Source organism: Pseudopipra pipra, chromosome 6 (genome assembly GCF_036250125.1).
Source record: "Pseudopipra pipra isolate bDixPip1 chromosome 6, bDixPip1.hap1, whole genome shotgun sequence".
NCBI lineage: Eukaryota > Metazoa > Chordata > Aves > Passeriformes > Pipridae > Pseudopipra > Pseudopipra pipra.
In genome coordinates this window covers 15379594-15402149 of record NC_087554.1, presented here as the reverse complement: position 1 = coordinate 15402149, position 22556 = coordinate 15379594, and the positions used below count along the sequence as shown (strand labels likewise).

At 40.8% G+C, this 22556-nt stretch overlaps 1 long non-coding RNA gene across 3 annotated transcripts in view; it reads left to right on the top strand.

Moving 5' to 3' along the window:
- Window positions 1-6907: 6907 nt before the first annotated feature.
- LOC135415596 (uncharacterized) overlaps window positions 6908-22556 on the top strand; it is a 33497-nt gene continuing 17848 nt past the window's right edge. Inside the window, exons 1-3 of one of the 3 annotated variants that reach the window (XR_010431200.1) lie at window positions 6908-7271; window positions 9961-10055; window positions 11086-22556. The exon at window positions 11086-22556 is cut by the window's right edge and continues 17848 nt beyond it. This is a non-coding gene — a long non-coding RNA (uncharacterized LOC135415596). Of the gene's footprint in view, window positions 7272-8858; window positions 10056-11085 lie in introns of all 3 variants that reach the window. The other 2 variants (XR_010431199.1, XR_010431198.1) reach the window with 2 other exon arrangements.

Here is a 22556-nt window from a genome sequence, read left to right as displayed (position 1 = left end):
TCATAACCATGTCACTCTATTTTTGACATGAAGTATGCTTTATAGATTTGCTATGGAGAAAAAGCAAAGCCCTTTTTCTGAGATATGTGGGGAATAACCTTGTTTCTTCTGCCAAGTCTGTAGATGTACATTTGCTGTGTCTGCAAGAGTGATTATCAACTTAGGATAATGTAGGGCAGCTCAGGAGTCCTGCAAGGAAAAAAAATGCTCCATTCAAAAGCTCAGAAGAAATATGTGAATGAAAGCAGCATTTGCAGCTATGTGCATAAGGTACAGGCAGTTGCATGCTCCAGGCAACACAAATGTTATTTTCAAATGTCTCAAAGTGAATTTCACATATTCAAAGAAGTTAATTCCTTTGGTTACATGCAAGGAAAGAGAAAAGTCCACTCTCCTTTGAGCACTGACACAAATCAGGCTCCAGCACCTGAAGACAGCAGATGCTACATTCTCTTGGCCTGGTGTGAAAGTCACAGAAGGGATTACAATCAGATCTGCCCAAGCTTGTGTGCCATATAGTCCCCAGCAGGGCAGCAGTGTCAGGTTTACTCAGTTGATAGCAAAGCTGAATGAAGAGAAAGACTGAATTATTTACTCAGAATTAAAAGCCGTGTTGGCACCAGGGCTGGCAATATGGCTCAGAGCATTTGAGAAGATAAAGCTTAAACAGTCTGGCAAAGGACTCAGGTATTGCAATTCCTGACCATTTCTCTCTGCTGGACCATGCTACTCAACTTCAGTGTTCCCTATTGCTGCTTTATCTCTTATCTGCCTATTGCTGCTTAAGCTTAAAATAGAATTAAATGTGCTACTGTATTGCACTAGTTTTAATCCAATATGTTGATAGCCTGTGTTTTCCAGATATCATCTCTTCCCTTGGAGAGAGCCTGTCTTCCTAGACTGTCTTCAGAGAGCTCAGCTTGTTCTGCCTACTTTGTCATCCCAGAATTCTGGGGACAGAAGTCTGCAGTTATTTGCACCTTACTAAAGGAGTTTCTTCTTTGAGAAACAGTAGCATCTGACTGAGTCAAAGTTTTCTTATTATGTCTGACCTTAACTGTCGTAGTCCCAATAGCAGCTGCAAGGTGTCTGCTTTCCTTTGGAAAGGCAAAGGCAATACTTCTCTCCAGGGACCAGAGGGGAAAAATCCTGCATAGATCCTTTTGCTGTTTCTCCTTTGAATGTTTAGCTTGCTTGCCTCTGAAATGGACACAAGGAAGACTGTCAGGAATAAAGTCAAAACTAATAAAACAAAACAGAAACCTCCTCTTGTAAATTAGTTTTGACTCCTTCTATCTCAAAAGAAGGAAAAGCAGATACAATTAATTTCACTGCATCCACTCTTGTCTTCTTGGTCTTTAGGCTGTTGTGAGGAATACAGAAAGCAAACACTCAAGCAATGCAAAGGTAATGAAGAGATCATTCAGAGTCACTCCTCCCCTTTTGGAGGCCTGTGTGTGGCAGTGTGGCCAAAACTGAAAGATCTTCTCATTCATGTGCATTGGTTTTTCCCCACAGTGGTGTGTGTGCATAAGCAGACACCTGCTCAACGTGCCACAGTAGCTGGTGTAAGAACAGATGCATGAAGGAGGATTCACGAGCACTGTGAAGTGAACATAGAAGGGCAGTGCCTGGTTTTTGAATCAGTTTGAATAGGTGGGAGGAACTGAATTGGGTTGGCAGTGTTTTGTTTTTGTTGGGGAAAATACGACTTTCAGCCCAGATACTAGGTTTCTCTGTATCTAAGTCAAGCTCTTTTGGCTGAATAGAATACTGAAGAGATAAATGCAGGTTGGTTTCTTGATACATTTATTAGACAAGCAATTAATAATACTTTATCCACTTTACAACATGACCAATCCCATTTCCACGCACTTCTGCTTTGGTCTGTGTTAATAAGAACACAAGCTTCTAGGCAAGGGAGCAGCGTGTCTGTCTTGCTGGATTCCTTCTTTAGCCTGTGAACTACAGCGTGTGTTTATTTTGGCTGTCTGTATGTGGTATTTTTTGCTCACTGGAAAAGTTGACAATGTTTCAAACTCTGGATGTTTTTCCTTGTTTTTTGTGAAACTTTTCAGCTTCCTCTTTCTTTTTTAGACTAGTATAAATCCCCTTAAAATCATCCGAAAAAGGTGGTATATTCCTGGAGGGGGTGGAAGGGTGGGGTGACCATTGCTTTTTCCAGAGTTCCCTGTAATCATTCCCATCAGCCTATGGAAGTTGGCTAGATTTTTATGTTCTTTGGTTTTATAAGTTCCTGTGTTTTGCAAAGCATAACCCAAGTGCCTGCTGCACTAGATTCCCTTTTCAAATGAATTTAACATAAATATGGAATAGATAACAGCATTCTGTTCCGAAAAGAAATTAAATGTGGGCAGTTAAGCAGTTAATTGCCACTATATTTTTGAGCCTTTGTGGCAAACAAGATATGTGGTTTGTGTCCTTCAGAATGGATAGGCCTGTGTGCATGAAAAACAATATCCTGTACCTGCACTATGTCAGCACTGCTGTGATTAACACTAGTAAAGTGAAAGAGATCTAAATACATGGGCTGAGATCTGTAATTCATTCCCTCCTGGAGAAAGTACCTTGCTCATTGGGAATGAAGTCCTTCTCCATAGGAAGAAGGGTGACAGAATCTCAGACTTATTAAGGAATGGAAGAGAACCAATTAAAAAATGACCTCTGTAATCTAAAGTTATGAACTGATTTTCTAAAACACCTAATCTCTGCTTCAGTAACTGAATGAACTGGCTGGACTTGGAAATGATAAAAATTGCTGCATGTACAGCTATAAAATAAAAAAAGCTAAAGCCTGGAGGTGTGAAAGAAGCATTGGGGAATGACTTGAACATCACAGCAGGATTTCTTGGATGTTTAACTGTTTGAAACCTGGACCCACATGTTTTGATTTTAACATGAAAAACAAGACTGGTAAATTGTTCAGTAGTCTGCTTTTGAACAAAGTTTAGAAATTGTGTCAAAATTAATCACAAGAAAATCTAGGAGGTAATGTTCATTTTTAAATAAAAAGGTATCCTTTTGACCTACAGAAGGTTTATTCCTATTAGCCTCATGCTTGAAGTTTTATTGTCTTGTTATTCCAAAAATGGCAAACTGCTGAGGCCATTGTAAAGGATGTAACAACATAGCCCACAAGAGGCCAGTATGTATTTAAATTTTGCACTACACAAAGCCATATTTGTCCAGTGTAAAGGGATCCAGGAATCTTTCTAGGAATGTGACAATCTACAGGACTTCATGTGAGCTGAGGGACACAAGAAGGGTTTTGAAAGCTCCTTTCCCTGAGGATGAATGATCAGAAACTTAGCAGCTGGGATAAACAGGTAAAACAGATTGTATTATATACATAAACAGATATTTTCAAGAATGTTGTAATATTTTGTGTCCTCTGGCTGTGGGCAGGCAGGGTGGAAGTGGGCTATGTGAGTTCAATGCCTTTAGACTCATATATGCTTTGCTTTTCCTTTCCTTACCTTTCCTAGAAAGGAACCTTGTAAAGTACCACTCTGAAGTATAGCTCCTTGAGACACTTAAAACCAGGGGTAAAATGGCTGTGACAAGTATGGTGGATGGAAGACTCAGTTACCTACAAAAGAGTTAGTCAAGCTTGTTCAACTCTGTTTTCCATAACTAAAACTAAAATTATAACTTGCTTGTACCATTTCTTTGCTGTGTGTACTTCAGTGGTACTAACAGGTCTTTTCTTGACATCTGCTTCTCCTGGCACACGTCTGCTGATGCTGTTAATGTTGATGTTGGAGCTGTGTGAATTGTGCTATAGCTACACTGTTACGTGATGAGTGAATTAATCTCTCTGCAGAGCGCCCATGGGTGGACTCGCGTTCCTGAGACCAGAGGCCTATCTACATTATCATTTTGTTTTCTTTCTTGCACACAGTCAAGGTATGTGCAAGTTGAGTCTTGGTGATAAGCAGTAACAGACAGTGTCACGTCCTTCAAGTGCAACCTTTCAGGCTCTGGAAGTTGGTTCCAGTCTCGTCAAGAAACAGGAAATCTTGTGATCTGAGGAGGCTTACAAAAGTTCGTTGCTTACTATTATAGGCAATTTTTCTTATACAGTGGTTCCTCCCCCAGCAGAGTGTATTCAGGGCCTACTCCTTGCTGGTCATTCTAACTGGAAAAAAAATAGCTTTACCTGAACTCAAGAACTAGTTAATATAAACACAGACTAAATGGATTCATTCTGATAGAAAAATGAAGCTCTTTGAAGCCTCCTGAAACAAAACAGTTTCAAGAAAGAGGATTTGTCTTAAACTATGGGCATTTGTCTAGACACAGGACATGAGCAGCACTGAAGTGCTTAGTGCAGCTTGTGCAGAACAGAGTAAGTTCTAATAGGACTTAGGATACCTCCAGTTTTGATGCCTTTCTTGAATGACATCTAACATCAAAGCACCTTGCAGCATTCCTGCGCAGCAAGGCAGCCCAATTTTCTCATTGTGTAGATGACAAGATAGATACAGAGAGAGCAAGTTACTTGCCCAAAATCCTGCAGAAAGTCAGGAAAAAACAGCAGGGAATTGATCAGCAGCCTCCTACAGACACTCTTCCTACTGCACAAAGCTTTCTCTCTCAGAAGTTTTAGGTAATGAGCAGTTCCCTGTGTAACTTTGTGTTTTGGGACTTCTTATTGTATCCACTCTTTCCCACTCCTGGTAAATAAATCCTGCAAACAGTACCTCACTGTTCTGCTTAAGTAACATAATTTTTCCCCAACTAAACAAGTTGTTTCTAGGAAGTCTTCTGCCTTACTGGAGTCTTTCAGCGTGCTGACGTGCTCCTTTGAGATGCTTGCTGGAGAAAGCATTCCTGAATTTGTGGGAAAACCTTGTCCATTGACAACACACAAGGGTGAGTAACAATTATTTCTGGGGAAAGACCTTTAGCTAGTTCTGACTGTATTTTCAGGTGCTCTTAGATATATTCGTTCATCTCATGCAAGGAAATACCATCTGTCATCCTCTGTAACAGAAGAGTGGTAAACAAAACCAGGTACAAACTGCAGTTACTTATCTCCATCCTCACAGTTTTTAGAGATTTTTTATGGATCAGTCAGATCATTAGGAATGTTCATTTTAGCTGCTGAAAACTTGTCCTTATTGATCTAAATACAGCAATTCTTATTTATGCAGAACTCATGATCAAATTATTTGGCTGGGGCTGGAAGAATGTGACCTTTAATGCATAAGTAAATAGGCCTTTCCATCATGTATAATCTCTCCCATATGACAGATCTGTGACTGTCTAAAGTGACAGAAAGATCATATGAGTCTTTATTTTTTGTAGTATGTTATCATAAAAAGTCACAAATCATTCCTGCCAGTGTGCAGAGAGCTGCTAATGAAAAAATTTCATTCCAGAGTGGTATCTGTGATGGATGTAAAGTTGCAAGAAGTAAAACAAAGCAAGGTTAATCTAATCTCTTCTATAAAGCAGACAGGAAAGGAAAACATGATTTAAAATAAATTCAAACAGAGAAAGTAGGTAACAGGCCCCTGTTCCATTTCACTCATTCATTCATTAATTTAAATGTTTCTTCTTTGATTTTAGGAGACAAAGCAATATTCCGAGCTAAACCGTAATGTAACATGGAGTAGAGAGAGTGGGTACCAATAGAAGAAGGATCCAGAATGTTTTTGACAGTATTTTTAAGAAGCTTGTACCATAGGCTTATTTTTTTATTCCCACACTAAAAACCACAAAAAAAAAAAAAAAAGAAAAATTTAGGCACTATAGTATTCCTCAGCAAAAATAAAAAGGTCCCTGTTCACAGTCAGCCTACTGCAGAAGTGCCACTTTCAAATACTGCTGTGTGTGTATAGGGTGGTGTTTCTGAGCAGAAAAAGAGCATCAGAGCAGGAACCATTATTTTTGTTACATAGTTTCGTGCTTAGCGTAGTGAGGCCTGATGCATTTTGTGTGTTATAGAGTCATAGGATGGTTTGGGTTGGAAGGGACCTTGAAAATCATTTAATTCCAATCCCCCTGCTGTGGGCAGAAACCCCTTTCACTAGATCACGTTGCTCAGAGCCCTATCCAACATGGCCTTAAACATTTCCAGGGATGGGGCAGCCACAGCTTCTCTGGGCAAGTTGTTCCAGTGTCTCACCACCCTCACAGTAAAGAATTTTTTTCTAATCTAAATCTACTCTCAGTTTGAAGCCATTCCCCCTTGTACTGTCACTACATGCCCTTGTAAATAGTCTCTCTCCCTCTTTCATGTAAGTTCCTTTCAGATACTGGAATTGTACAGATTGCTGCAATTAGGTCATCCTGAAGCTGTGTCTTTTCCAGGCTGAACAATCCCAATTCTCTCAGACTTTCTTCACAGGAGAGGTGCTCTGTCCCTCTGATCAACTTAGTGGCCCTCCTCTGGACTCGCTCCAGCAGGTCACTGTCTTCCCTTCAAGTGCCATTCAGGCAAAACCAATGCTAAATCTTAGTAATTCATTATAGTTCTCAGGGCACATGTCCCAGTTCAGCCCTGTTTGATTTGTGTTGTCCTGTGGCTGAAAAAATTCTGTCCTTCTTCTGTTCTTTTTCTTCCCTTTCTCTGTCCCTTCCTCTCCTCTTTCCTTAATTCTTAGTTCACCTTAATTCACCTCTTCTCTCAGCCAGTCCTTTGTTTACAAATCTTCCAGCTAGGGCAGATCAAACTCTCTTTTTCTTTTCCTACAGTACTCTGGACTTCTAAGTCCAACAACTTTCATCAACTCTCCTCTGGTCTCTGTATTCCTTATGCAGTGCAGGAGGAATACTTGCTTCCAGTGCAGAGCATCAGAATAAAAGGATGTCTCTGAGAAGAAGGATGGCTTCCTTCTGCTGCCTTAGGCCAAGAAGGTATCTGATCCAAAATACTATCACTGTGAGTGGAAAGACTTCTGTCTGTTCCTGGGGCTTTGGAAAGGCTCTGAAGGATCTTTAGGGAAGAGGGGGAATTGGATTTGGTCCCAGAATTTCTGCTCTCAGACATTCTGGATTTTCAACAGGTCAGTTTTGCTAGTGATTAAAAAACCACTTATGTAAACACAAATAAAAAGAGGAATTCACTAACAGCTTTGCCATATCCATTCCCTAGCACCCCAGCCTACCTGGAGGTTTTGCTTATTGCTTTCTCTGTTTGTGTTTTTCTTTCCTGTCAGAATGTTTCTCCAGAGATGATACAGATAACTACAGTTCTGTAGTGACCGATGCCATCTACACAGTATCCTTGATCATGGCTAAAGGTAAGCTCTACAGGACTGGCTTAGCTATTGCTAGACCAGTTACTAACAACCATGCTTGTAAGAATTTTGAAGTTAGACGAAGTGGAGAGTCTTTGCAGGGCACATTTGCTGCAAGTAGGGTGGGGTGAAGCAGGGTCTACACCCTGAAGAATCTACCCCCTTCTGACTTTGAACTCTGTGGTTCTTGCTCTCTGAGACCACTGCACAAAAAGAACGTATTTCCAAGAGTGCAAGAGTTGTGCTTATTATGGGGGAGATTCTTTGTGTTCTCTGTATTCCCTGAGAAAAAATAATATGAAGCATATAGATTTGAAATACACGCTCTCCATCTCCACTGTGAAGGGGGCAGATCAGGCACCTACAGTCCTCTGTGGCTGACAGGGAACTGTCGTGCAGAGAATGATAGACAATGTTTGTTCTCAGATCCTGTACACAGGTTCTGTGTACAATGTTAACATCTGCAGACAAAATTTGAGGGTCAAAATAGGTAGGCCAAATTGACTTACTTTCTCTTCTTACATGTCTTTGCAAGATTTGTGATTCACTGGTCTTTTTAGGCTCAAATAGAAATCTAACTTGTACAAGTCATAAACCAACCCACAATTAACAGAGCACCCATATGAAAACACCTTTCAAGAGATAGCAGATTTCAGTTTGAAGCCTAGTTATTACACATAATAAGCCAAATTCTCCACTGACGTCAGTGTGGCAGGGCTGTGAGTCACTACTGAATTTGGACTAGTTTTAGCGGAAAAGATGGGAATGATAAAATGCACCTTAGCACTGTCCTTTTAGTGAAAGTGAACTTTGCTCAAGCAAACACTTTGGAGTTACAACACTTTGGAGTGACTGGACAGGCCTGGGCATAATAAGAATGATCTCTTCTCATCTGCATGTTCTTCCTATGACCAGCCAAAAGTGTTTCTGTTGTTTGAAGGAAAACCAACCACATTATATACAGCAGACTTGGTTTTAATCAGTGTTGATTAGAAGTGATGCTGCCTACCTGTCTTATCTTTCATTGCAGCAGGACCATCTCCTAAAGATGAGCTTTACCATAAGTACCATTTTTTAACTATAATAGTTATCTTTTTGGTTAAGCCCTAGGCAGGGCTTGGGCACAGGCTATTTGGTAGTGTGGTTGATTACCTCACTTAACCAAAGAGTAATCCTATGCCAGGCACTGCAGCTTTCTTGACAGATAAAGCAGTATATGGCAGTCATCCTTCAACCTGTCATATGGTTGCAGGTGTGCTTGCAGATGTCATCTGCATTTGTCTGACACCCTTTACTTTACAAAGACCTACGGTAAAGGAGAGAAAAAAGAGCAGAGCTAAGACAGAAGAACTAAACAGAAAGTGGTATGTCTGTTGGTAACCAGCTTTATAGGATTATGTGCAACTTTTACTGAGCATTTTGAGCTATAGTTAGGTAAATTTGCACTGAAATTAAAGGAATTAATTTATATTTATGCTGCTATTCAAGAGATCCAAAGTACTTCACTGACATCTTGCTGTTTAGTGTAGAAATCTCGATATCAAGAACTGAATAACAGAATAAATGTTTGTCTTTTTGGTATTTTAATAGGTAAGCACTGAACTCCTGACAGAACTGGAACTACTGAAAGTGACTGAAAGACAGACAGCAGTGCTTGAAATCCACCTGGCAAAAAAAGTGTAAAGCTTCACCTAGAAGTTCAATGGGAAATAGTTCTAGTATGAAATTATCACAACTGACAGTGGATGGCCCCCACGCTGTGAAAATTAAGGGTGTTCAGTCCAATGACTTTAAAGAACTCAGATGTTAATACTGGAGATCTAGTGCAGAACGCTCTGCTCTTCATTGATCATAAGTGATGCAAAATAAGCATCTTTGAACAGTGGGTGGATCAAATGAGAGATAGCAGGGTCTGAGCTGCAAAATACATAAAGCAAAAACACAAAACCCCAGAGCTTGGGCTGACAAAATTGAAAGCCGCAGTCTCATAAAGCCTGTCTGTGGACAGGCAAGCAAAAAGACCTCCTTTTCACACTTAAAGTCCCAGGCCTAGTGTCTCTCCTGCACAGGAGACCATATTATATCCTGCAAAGGCAAAACCACCTGTTTTGATGTATAAGGTGCTTGCTGGTATGTGCCATTTTTTCTTGCTAATCCTTTTCCCTTCCTGAAGGGGAAGAAGAATGGACGAGTGATTGAGAGGTCTCCTGAGTACACCATGAGGCAAGAAGGGAAGAGAGGAGTTTATTTTAATGCTGCTGAGCTGAGTGACTCAGGACATTGCATAGTGACCATAGGATATGCAAGACAATGACCCTAATGGGCAGTAGAGCAGTTCCAGTGTAACTGTGGAAGGTAAGCATGAATGACTCAAGAGACGAAGAGAAGGAGGAATAGTTGTCTTTACACTGTTGTTCAGTGAACTCCACAGTGGAGCAGTACTGCTTTGCTGTAACATATAGGAAACTAATGTAAAATTATGCTGCTCTGCAGTCTTTTTATTGTTTTACACGGAATAGGACACTAGTCTGTACCTCCTCTTGGTAGTATGAAGGTAATAATGAGGGACTTCCCTTTGCTGTATGAAGTGGTATGCTGTATGAAGCATAAAGCAGTAAATCTTCCATTTAAGTCCTTACACCTGTCACCTAAACCAGCTTAGTAAAGTGTATCATTTTTTTATTTTAATCAGGGTTTCTCTAAGGTATTCTCATCCTGGTTCTTCAAGGTGACCCATGGGACATTTGACAGCAGTCTGCTGAGGACCAGGAACAAAACACAAGACTGGTAAATATTTAATATCACATTTATTTTGTGAATTAATTTTGCAGTAGCATTATTGATGCTGTAAACTTAAGTCTGTGGTCTTTACAGAAATACACAAGGCCGTTAAGAAAGCCAGTAAGAAAAGTTGGAAAGCTTAGCTTCATGCTGTCAGCACAGCTTCCACTGGGATTTTTTCCAGAGACACAATACCAAACCTGTCAGAGTTTAAGGAGAGTCTGGTCGACGCTTAGTCATATGATTTAGTTTTGGGTAGTCTTGTGATGAGCAGAGAATTGAACTCGATGATCCTTATGGGTCCCTTCCAACTTGAGATATTCTACGACATTTTCAACCATGAAGCGTGTGACATTCATACTCTTAATTGGGATCCTGCCAAGCTCTGTGTTGTCCTGAATGATGCAAAGGTGGAAGGAATATAGATCAAGAAGGCAAATAGGTAAAAATGCCCATGGGATCATCAGTGTAATGAAAGGCTGCAAAACCCTAGTGGGACTTGGCCTGGTACTGATAAAGAGCTTCTAAGTAGGGATGAAGAGATGAACAGATCAGACAAGAACAGATCTAACCTTTCCCAGTCTACTCCACTCTCAGTCTTACTAAGTTTTGGCTTTGGATCTTGGCGTTTTCAAAATTTTCCTTCACAGTCTCCTGCAGAGATGCTTTCACATTTGCTAACCCATTTTCTCAGCCTATAGGCTCTCACTCTTTCCCACAAGGTTGGCTTCTCACCACCCACCCTTCTCCCTCTTCCAGTCTGATTTTCAGAGTAATTAGTAGATGTATCCTCTGCATACTGAAGCACACCCTTCGGTACATGCCATGAGGCTCATCTAGGCAGATGCACAGATCCATGTAATGCTCAATTCATTTTGTCCATAGATCACAGAGCATTTTACCAGAGTAGGAATCAGAAATCCTGACCACTTACACATCTTAGAGCAGGAAACTCTGATCAGAGGGTTCAGGGACAGGATTGGAAAATTATGTTTGTTGCAATGTGGGTTGTTTCCTGCCTCGATCTTTTTGTCAGATTACAGGCTTGAAAAGGATTTGAATAGTGAAGCAGGGAGCCATCCATGAATTCATCACTGACAAAGTGGGAAAGGAGCATAAAGGGAGGTAGGCATTCAAAGCCATGGGGGCAGAGTTGCCAATGGAGGTAGCCACCCCATCTCCTTACTGTTCTTAACCAGGTGTACACAAACACTTACAGAATCAATGCTTCCTCAGGTCTTCTTACCCGGGCCAGTAACATTTTACAGGCTTATCTGTGTGCATGAGCAAAACCTCTCTTTCTGCTTCTTTGTTCCCTGAGGAGAGAAAATCGAACAGTCGCACTGGTTGATTTTAAGTCACTAACATAGCTTCTATGTTTATAAATCAGTAATCAAGAATTTTGGGCTGAGCCTTTACTTCAAACGTTGTTGTCATGAGCAACAAGAAAAACACCTTTTCTGAAATTATAAATAGAAACAGATAAATGTGCGTATTGCTCAGCTCTTGGCAGGCAGATGGCGCCAGATGGGCTTTCGGAGTGGCAATGAGCCTCTTCCTGCCTGCTGGATCAAGGCAGAGGGACAAACTGCAGTAAGGGTGCTGTGTCTGCAACACTGAATATTTATCATACTTACATTGCATAAAAATCTATCCACAGTAAAGCTTTGGTATAGGAAGGGTTGATTTTCCTGCATTCAAAACTATTTTTGAAAGCCTTCTTATGACTTCCAGCAGCGAATTGCAATTTCTAAAAATACACGTTGTGTGACAAAAGTAAAAGAAAAAACGACAAATATGTTTACAATTAGAGTGGCTTGGGTTGGAAGGAACCTTAAAAGATCATCCAGTTCCAACCTTTTGCTAGATCAGATTGCTCAGAGCCTCATCCAATCTGAATTTGAACACTTCCAGGGCATCCACAATTTCTCTGGGCAACCTGTTCCAGTGGCTCACCACCCTCACAGTAAAGAATTTATTCCCAGTATCTAATCTAAACCCACCCTCTTTCCGTTGGAAGCTATTCCCCCTTGTCCTGTCACTACATGCCCTTGTAAATAGTCTCTCTCCATCTCTCTTGTAGGCTCCCTTCAGGTATTGGGAACCTGTTGGATTTGGGTTTTTTATTGTGTGCGGGACACCCTTATGATTTTTCCATATTACTTTGTAATGAAAGAGGGACCATTTTCTTTACAAGCAAGTGAAGAAGTACCTAACAAACCACTGTGGCTGCAGAGGGATGTAGTGACAGGACAAGGAGGAATGGCTTCAAACTGAATGAGGGTAGGTTTAGATTAGACGTTAGAAATTCCTTACCGTGACGGTGGTGAGGCACTGGAACAGGTTCCCCAGAGAAGTTGTGGATACCCCATCCCTGGAAGTTTTCAAGGCCAGGTTGGATGGCACCCTGAGCAACCCAGTCTAGTGAAAGGTTTCCCTGCCCATAGCACAGAGGTTGGAACTGGGTGATCTTTAAGGTTCCTTCCATCCCAAACCATTCTATGGAAAACTAACTGGGTTAGAAAATACTGCTGAACTATCTTTATCTGAACTACAGTTCAGATACCTGATCTAGTTGAAACTGTCCCTGCTTATTGCAGGGGGGCTGAACTAGATGACCTTTAAAAGTCCCAACCCAAACTATTCTATGATACCTCTTGTTCCTATATTCGCTTTATGGACTGGAATCTTCAATGAAATGAGTTTTGTAGTCCACTTTCTCCTAGACCAGAGGGTATCACAGAAGATGCAAGTCTGGCCTATTGACACATTTCAGAAAGAAAATCACAAACTTGAAGGATATATGTCATCTTTCGCCTAAAGCTTTTTGGTTTTGTCCAAACTTCCTATGGATTAGGGAAGGCATTTCTGAGCTGCTCTGTAATGCATCACAGAAAGAGCTCATTTTTAGAATAAGTGCAAGAATTAAAATGTTTCAATATTTGAAATGATGAAGGGAAACAGGTGGCAAAGAAAGAGTCTTTAGAAAAAGACTTTTTATTCATGTTGTGACCATGAATAAACCTAAAAATACAAGTTACCCTCCTTGACTTCTTGCTATACATACATACATATATTTATACACACAAATATAACACATGCACACAACTTGGAGGCAATGAATTCTGATTGTACTGTGTTAATTTGATTTTCTTCTGTGTAGATCCTCTGAGACAGGTGTCTCATAAAAGTTACTTAAGGGGCTTTTTACCCACAAGCAACAATGAGAGGCCAGAACACTCAGCACCTGTAAAAGTCACACCTATGGATTTGGGTGCCTAATTTCAAGAATCTATATTTTATATTTCTCCCTACCTATATTTGACTGCTTTTTCCTGACTTAGACCAGAACTGAATTAAATAAGTGACTGATTTTGTTGTATCCATCAGATAGAAACCATATGATCCATGCTTAGCACAGCTTGTATAACACATGGGAGTGTTCCTGTCAGGACCAGCATCTGACTAACAAGACTATTGCTTTTCTTTTTCTGTTAATATTTTGGTTCTTTCTTGGATGCTTTCCTCTCTCGCATTCAAAATGTTGGAATTTCATATTAATTAAGTTGTAATCAGTCACACTATTGTTGTGATTTCAGCTGGGATGGAGTTAATTTTCTTCTTAGTAGGTAGTACAATGCTGTGTTTTGGATTTTGTAGAACGATGTTGATAGCACACTGATGATTTAGCTGTTGCTAAGTAGTGCTTTCTCTTACTAAAGGACTTTTGAGTTTCCCATGCTCTGCCAGTGAGCAGGTGCACAAGAAGTTGGGAGGGAGCATGGCCAGGCCAGCTGACCTGAACTGGGCAAAAGGATATTCTTTTAGCACAGACCGTCACGCTCAGTGTACAGACTGGGGGGAGTTGCCTGGGGGGGCTGCCCATCACTGCTCAGGGACAGGCTGGGCCTCAGTCCAGGTCAGGAACTTTAACCTTGCTTGAAGCTTAGATTGAGGAAGGCTTGGCCACTCTGTTGAGTTCATTACCTCGTGGAAAATCCCACCGTAGTCAGTGGAGCAAGACATGAAGATATTTTTCCCTGGCATGAATGACTAAACCATGGACCCTAATCTAGTGGAAAGCAAATTATGCATTTTTCTTATTGTTATAGGTATCAAAATTCCATCTCCTCCTTTGGGAGAGAGAGATAAAAATGGAGCAGACTACTGGAGAAATGAAGTAGACCTAGTGAAGTGGATTTCTGAACCCTTGAAATTTATATTTTTCTCCACCAGTCTGTGAGCTGAAATTTCTTCTTGGTTTATCTCAGTCCAAAAGCAATAAAAAAAAAAATCACATTAGTGACCACTTGGGAACACTTTTATAAGTGATTAGAGAGTTGTATAATTGCAACATATGTGTCTCTAGGTACCAGATTCCAAGGGGATGATTTTCTGGAGGATACAGAACGAGTTCTGTGTTATAGTTGTGAACCCTGCAGACCCTGGACTTCCTAGCATGCCCTAGACCTCTTGTTGCAAAGGTTCCCATCAGTATGTTTCTTTCACTGTTAAATGCCTAGTTTTCCTAAACATGTATGCAGTGTCTAGATCTGTGCATTTAGGACTGAAGTGTGAGGGAATGTGAGCTCAATACAATGGACTGTGTTGTATTAATAGCTCGACTAAAGACTAAGGAATGCCTTGGTACTGTTGGCTGTAAATGTAATTTATTATTTGGCTGTAAATGTATTACTGTTGGCTGTAAATGTATTATTTACTTAAATTATGTAACTATTAAAACAAGGACACAGTCAGAGATTCTCACCTGGGGGCAACTGAATATATACAAACAGCGTAGATCAGGGTGATGAAGGTGTTCTGAGGTGTAGATAGCTTTAATACTTAATGCTGACATATTGGTTGCCACAGGCCCTAATGTATGACAAATAATATAATTTGTCATGCATATTACTATGCTCTTCTGTCCCCCATCAACCTTTTTAAAAGAAGAGAAAGCTCTTCAGGGATTCATGGAAGTTGCTTAGTTCTGAACTGATCAAAATCACAGACTCCAAAGGATTATAGTAGCCTCAGAACTGCTGGGCAGTTATTATGGGCAGATATCATTTTGTGCTAGTTACAAAGCATTCTTTCTCTATATGGCTATGTAACTAAAGCATTTTACAAACAAAAGACTGTCAGATGCCATCAATAAATAGCTTAAACTATTGATGGAATCCTGTAATAGATAATTAAGTGGGCCTCAGTAGCTGCCCATAATTTAGAAAAAAACCTGGCCAAGAGTGGAAGCTAAAAAATCAGAGAATTCTACAGAGCAGACAAGAGCCTTGAGGTTAAATAGTTAGTCAGGTGGGAAAGCATTCAGGGTCCTTTACATCAGAAGACAACACAAAACCAATTTAAAGCCTGAAGCTATGATTCTTCTCCTATTTGAAGACTTGCATTATCTCACATTAGGCTTAGGAGAATCCATTCCTTCCATATGCACCATATTCTTTATGTCCCTGTGTGCTCATGTGAGAGTTCTGTACAAAACCCATTAGCATCAAGTTTGTTATGTCATGCTGCATTGGTTGACTCTTTTGGTGCCAGGTGCATTTTAGCAGAGACTTTCAGAGCAGAATATGGATTTGGACACACAACTCCCTACTCATTTGATTAAAAACATACAGATTTTTTAATAGTCCATCTTTTGCTCTTTGTGTGTATTATGGAGGCTGTTGCAAGGAGGACTAAAGAGCAAAAAGCAAGATTTATTTTTTTTTAAATTACTATTAATTAGGGGTACTGTAATCTTTGGCAAATAAACTTGAAGAACATTAATAGGATCTTGCAATCAGTAAGGACATTCAATAATCTAAGCAGTCCAGATAGCACCTGACCACTTTATACAGAACTGTAAGAGGGATTTATTAAACAAGAAGAGACACAAGGCACTCAAAGTCATAGAAAACAGGTTATAGGAAATGTACTGCAGAGCTCACCAGCCAGCTAGAGACAGAACAAAATTTACGCTTTAATGCTAGACACCTCTTCCAAACACGTGTGGAAAATGAGTGGTGGGCAGTGCTCATAGAAGGTTCCCTTTCCAGATGGTCCCATGCCAAATGGTGGTTTTTTCTTAAATGAGCAACCTTGAAACAGGATCTGAATGTGTGTGCTATGTTGGGAACTGCATTCTTTTGTTGGACAGAATTTGCTCTCTGTTTATTAAGGCTCCTTTTACCCCAAAACACTGCAGGTTCACCGTCTTGAAATGGAACCCGTTCTGTTCTCACATCAGCAAGCAAAGGCCTATGGGTACAGTAGTGTGTCACAGCTCTCCTGCTGTCTCAGAGCCTCCAGAACTGGAGATGAATTTTTCAACTCCAGCATTTGTTTAGCCTGGCAGGAACCAGACCAAGGGAGATCTGCTGTCAGGACACATACTAGAGACATGAGCTGAGGTCACCAAAAAAGTGGAGAAAATAAACGAAGATGCCTATCTCTAGTACCCCTTACAGGATGGGAAGCTTGCAGGAGAGACAAATACTACTTCTGAACCCAAGGCATGAAATGGAGCTGGTATGGGAGAAGCAGTGGAGTTACAGGAAGGAATTCTAGCAATGCCATCTTCAGGTAAGAACTGCAGCATTCATACAGCTGGAACTCCTATCTGTCAGCTGTTACTTTTTTTTGTTTTTAACATATACCACATTTTGGAAAGTTTTATGATATTTATCTTGCACAAAAGAACACTTAGCATCACAGCTCTGTTGGATTTTGTTCAGTTTTCAAAAGGGCTGAGAGGAGATGGAGAGCAGCACAAGCTGTGCAGTCTTTGAGCCAAACTAGAATAATTCTGCCATCCTTGCTTAGCTGTCCCCAGAATGAGTGTGTCAGGTAAAATGGCAGTTGTTTTTTCCACCATATAACTTCTCACATCATATTTCACGTGTTGTTACAGAGATCACTTTTGGAAGATTCTGTGATTCCTGAGGTGGATTCTGTAATCTGAGCATGGGTTAAGACAGTAGGTACTACAGCAAGTAAACCATCATGTCTGAAACAGCCATTTGCTGTAAATAGAGTGGTATGGAGACAGAATTATAATTCTTTCAAACCTCAGTTGGAATGAGATGAGCAGTCAGATGCCAGAATGCAAAAGTTGAAATAACATTATCAGAGGTCATGCTTCAAGTACGCTAATTATGTCTTGAGAATGAAGATATCATGACCTGCCATGAAATCCCTAGATAGCTTACTATTTGAGGCAGCAAAGTATTTAAATCTTTATTGTTTAGGACTTAAATCTGATGTTATACAAAACTGATTGTGGCAGAAGTTGGACAGTAACATCATCAAATGAGGCATTAAAGCTGCCTCTTCTTTTATTTTGTTCTCAGTCACATTTTACATGTAAATTACATTTCTTTATTCTACATTTTTTACATTATTTTTAAATATTCCTATTCCACCAGCCTCACCTGAAGTTGTCCTGAATTGGTGTTCATCAGCAAGCACTTGATTGCCGAGGCATTAATGTTTCTCTTCTGGTTGCACAGATATTAAGGGAAGAGCTGGCAACATGGTAACCCTTATACTAACTGCCTTCTGCTGAAACAGTCTGAAGGTTTCTTCTTCCAGTCTTCAGGCATGACTCAACAGACTGAAGAATGGCTTTAGTTTTCTGTGCAATCCCTCACTCTTAATTTTTTATTTTTTTCTCTCTTGGTCTGTTTTTCTTTTATTCCCACCTCCCTAGGTCTGATCTCACTGTGAGGCTGAAGAGCCACATGGTGGTTTGTGCTGGGACAGCACTACACATTCATACATCCTTTCTGTAAGATTCTGGGTTGTGTCCTGCCAGAGAAGAAATCCTGCAATTAGTGTTTTCTTGGGCATCTGGTGAAATAGAGTATCTGCAGGGCTACAGAGGCTGGTAGTTGTCCTTTGGTCTTTATCACATGAGCTGTCACTTTAGTTTAAAAGTTGACTGTTGGAGAAAAATCATACAGTGCTTTAGGTTCATCAAGTCCTGCATAACTGCTCACTATGTTTATGGCAACTCTTTCTATAAACCTCCCTGTGGTGGTAAGATAGAGGGACTTCTGTGCACATATGTTTGTCAGCTGCACAACCCAGCCCTTTACAGTTGGAGCAGCACTGTTCAACAAACCATAACACATTGGGGAAGCTCTCTGATTCATCATGAGAAGCAGAACTTTTCAAGCATGCAACTACCCTTCATGTTAACTGAAGTGAAATAATTCTTGATTAAACCTTGAGTGACCTAAGGGAGTCATCGGCTTGTAAAGACAATGCTTGAAGTCCCAAAAATGTCCTGTCTGAGGTACAACTTCTATTACATGGATGTTGGGATCATTTCTACAGAGGCTAATGGCAGTTTATGTGCTTTCTTTTCTTTTAAGCCTGGACTACTACATGAGCTGAAGCTCCGCAGGACCCTGGAGAATCAGCCCCACTGTAAGAAAGTATTTCTCAGTCCAAATTGTACAAACTGTGTTCCCTCAGCTTTAATGATGATCAAACTAATGAACTATAGCATGAGGTTTTGTGGCATCTCCCAAGCCAAGCCAGCTTTGCGCACTTTCCTGGGGACAAAGCCTGCTGTTGCCTCTACAGCTTGAAAAAATCTCCCAGACTGGTGCCCTTGAAACATTTTTCTATTAGGCTGATTAAGTACAAGTAGCTCTTGTAGACACAGATATCCCTTTTGTGCTCAAAGATGGTGCTTGTTTCTTTTGCTGCCCAAGCCAGGAAGCAGAACATTACAGTTGCAGTTGTCTTGGCCAGTGCTCCCCACCAGCACCACTGATGTGGCAAAAAGAAGGCATATCAACAAAAGGGAGGATAAGAACCATACCCACTCCTTGTCCACAGCACCAGTGATTTGTTTCTGACCTGTACCAGGTTATCCTCAAGAACATTGATGGAGACATCCTTTACAACATTCAAATGCAAGTTGCAGGTACAGGATAGAGAAAACTTGGGCACCTCCATCACCTCTAGGTCATGACAAGGAGGTATTTTTCTGCTTATGGAAATTTCACACAATTTCTGCACCAACACTAGGGTTGGGAAGGTTGTTTTTTTCTTGAAAAAAACAAACAAACAAACAAACAAACAAAAAACCCCAAACCTGAATGCTTCCAATGATACAGCCCTTTATCCAAAAAATGCCACAGGAACAATCCAAATTTTGCTTCCACTCAAGGGGAGAAAGACTCCCTGCCCAGTGAGGATTTTCCTACCTCTTGTCATTGTGTTTCCCAAGTCCTTCCTTCACACTAGCTCAGAGCCTGTTAGCTGAGCCAAACCTGGAAGCAACATGGTTCAGAGCCCAGGAATAAGGATGGTACTGCTGGGGCTTTGCTCACTCTGTCCAAAGTGGAGGGAAAGAGTGAAGCAGTTACTGCTCCAGACATCCCCAAATGCTACCTTATTTCTCATGCCATTATTTGAACAGGCAAATTTCCGTAACAGCACTAACACAACAGTGTCTGTCACCTCAGCAGCCTGGTGACATCATTTCCATTGCAAGTGGGTCTGTGCCAGCAAAGTGGAGTCAGGCTGGCTTGGCTACTTAGAGTAGGGGGTTAGAGACCTTTGCAGTATATTTTGTGCTTGTCATCTCTTAAGAGTGCTTTCTAAAACTAACAGCCTTATTTCTTCATCAAAAGGTAACTACATGCACAGGGCAAATTGGTCCTCAGGTTGCTCAGGGTAGAAGTACTTTCCTAGACACACAGGAGCTTTGGAAGGGAGAGGCTGAAGTGAAAAATTTTTGGGAGGGTGCCAAACAGAATAAACTAATACTTGAATGGGCTCATTAATTTATAGCTTTCCCCTGACCACCCACTAATCTGATGCTGGTTGAACATCATGACCCTAAATCACAGCTCAGATGTAGAAGACAACTAGAGGACTTACGGTGCCCTGCAATGTGATGTCAGTACTGCCATGAGGTTCACAGACACAGAGAAGGTCTACAGCAATAAGTGTGTCACAGGCCTGCTCCCAGGGACGAAATACTTCTTCTGAGTCATTGTCTGCAGGATTTGCAGCAGGGATACTTTCCCTCTGGATTCACAGGAGCAATGGTACATCTCCACAGACAGAGGTAAACCTAAAAATTCATGACAGTACTGGAGGAACGTGGGTGCTCTTGTACACAAGGCTCTGGGTTAAGCTCAGGCTCCCTCTGTGGCCTTGGGTATATCACTAACCTGCTTTGCACCTCAGGTGCCCACCTGGACATTAGACACAAGAATACTTCCTGTCCTATCCCATCCATTTGTTGGCAATCACTTCAGGATCAGGCTTCCTTTTGCTGCATGTGTATATAGCACATTACGTAGCAGTTCATACAGATGCTGTTTAAATTAAAATTCAGCACAGTCGAGGCCATCCATGTGCAGGGAGGGTAATATTATCATGTCTTGACATAACAGAAGATTGGTGTTACAAGTCATTTGTCTTGTAGCACATTTCCAATCTGACTAGGATTTGTTCCCTAAATAAAAAGCAAACAAATCAGTTACTTGTAGGAGACTCTGTGACAGTCTTTCAGGGCCAGAAACTATAAGAAGTCCCTAGAATAACATTAAATTAAACATTCAGAGCTCATCCTGTCAGGTAAATGCCTTCTCCATTGTTGTGTTTCTCCCTGCTCATGCCTGATCAGTAATAAAGATGTCTCATGAGCGCTGCTCCCAAGCAAAATTGAACATGGCCCAGCTCAAGTCAAAATGGTAAGTCATCCTTCTGCCCAGTCTGGGGCAATGCAGAATGCAGTGACTTTAAATGGTGAGATCCAAGGCAAATTTTTTTGCTTGGCCTATTCCTAGTGTAAGAAACAATATAGTAATATCAACCAGATATATATTAATATATATTGCTAAATTAAGCATATATTTCTTCAGAAGCTTATCGACGTGCTGCTACAAGTCTTCTAATCCCACTAAGAGTAATGGGCAATACATTAAAATAACACAATGAATAGTACACTGAAAGGAGTAATGAGATGTCAAGTTGTGAATTTGTATTTAACAGTCAGCCTTTCCTGATTGGCATCACTAGACCATAGCTATGTTACTTGGGCTATGTGTGTAGCTGAGAAAGAGCAGCTCTAGTTGTGTGGCCATATTTGTGTTCTTGTGTAGAAGTGCTCTAGACCTGGATTTTACAGAGTCTAGTGTAACCTCAGTAATTTCTGTGCATGAAGGCAAGTGTAGGAGAACAGTGAATGGAGGAAAGTTAGGTTGGCTGTGCCTTGTAGTTCATTCCCTCAATGTTCCTTTGATAACAGCCTACCTATCTTCAGGCAGGACCAGCAGGACACAAGCAGATGTGAACTAATTTCCTATTCTTCATTAAAAATGGTGAGTCATAAGGTTTACTTACATAAACATGAGATGGAAGAAAAACTATGAAAGAAAAGGAGGAAATAAGCTGTTTTCTCTCATAAAAGAATTTTGCCCTACGGTGATACATTTAGAATCCAAGGGACCTACTTGATGGGATCCCATACCAATGCAAAAGGCAGTAATAAAGACTTCAAGAAGTGTGTTTAAATAGTCTGAAAATGTGAGATTTGCAGTGGACACTGGAAATTAAACTGTACATGCAGTTCCCCGTGATTTCCCCCAAGCATTCTGTAGACTATTAATGACTCAGAGCAACACCAGCAGGGCAATACCCCTTCCTTTACAAGATCACCTGCTTTGGTTTATAATTGGGTGTAATTTAATCATGCATTTCTAAAGTGCCTTGGGAGCCAAATATCCAAAAAACACTTTACAATTTAATGGCATTAATGAGAGAAGGCATTGATATATCCCTGTGGAGCAAAAATCTGACACCTTAGTTACAGATCAAGAAACAAAGAAATTAATTGCTTGCTTACAGTTGCATAGCAGATTAATGGGAGAATGAGATTTCCGATTCCTTCCTCTCTTGCTTTGCAGTTTGTATTTGTTTACATGTTGAAATGGGTATGCTGGTCAGATGCCAAGATTAATGTTGTGTGTTGTTCATTCTTCCTCCTCCCTGGGTTTTCCTTGGTGGGAAAGAAGATCCTTGTCATGAAATGTCATACCCAAGCTTTTTAAGGTTTGTTCTTGTGCAGGAGAAGACTCTGTCTTGATGGTGCTGGCTCTATGTTTGCGTGTTTGTGTGTGGAACAGAAAGTGCAGTGCAGAGCAGCCCGTAGTGACTCCGTCCTTAGCAATTTTTTGACCTCAAGATGGAGTATCCTGGGAAGGACTGTGCTTCCTGTTTCATTACCCCACTGAAGAACCACAACATGAGTCATAGCAACAACTGCGCCCTGAGCTGTGTTTTCATCAGCAACCCCCACCTAACAGTGACCCTCTACAAGGGCAACATTAGCATCACATCCAAGTCTAAGTTGTGGTTCACCTCAACATGTAGCATCTGTCTGTTTATGATCCCTACAACTTGCAGCTGCAAAGTGATCCTCTGTGGTAGGTCAGATTTGCAGCCACTGTGATTTATTTGGGTTGATTCCCTCCAGGCTGA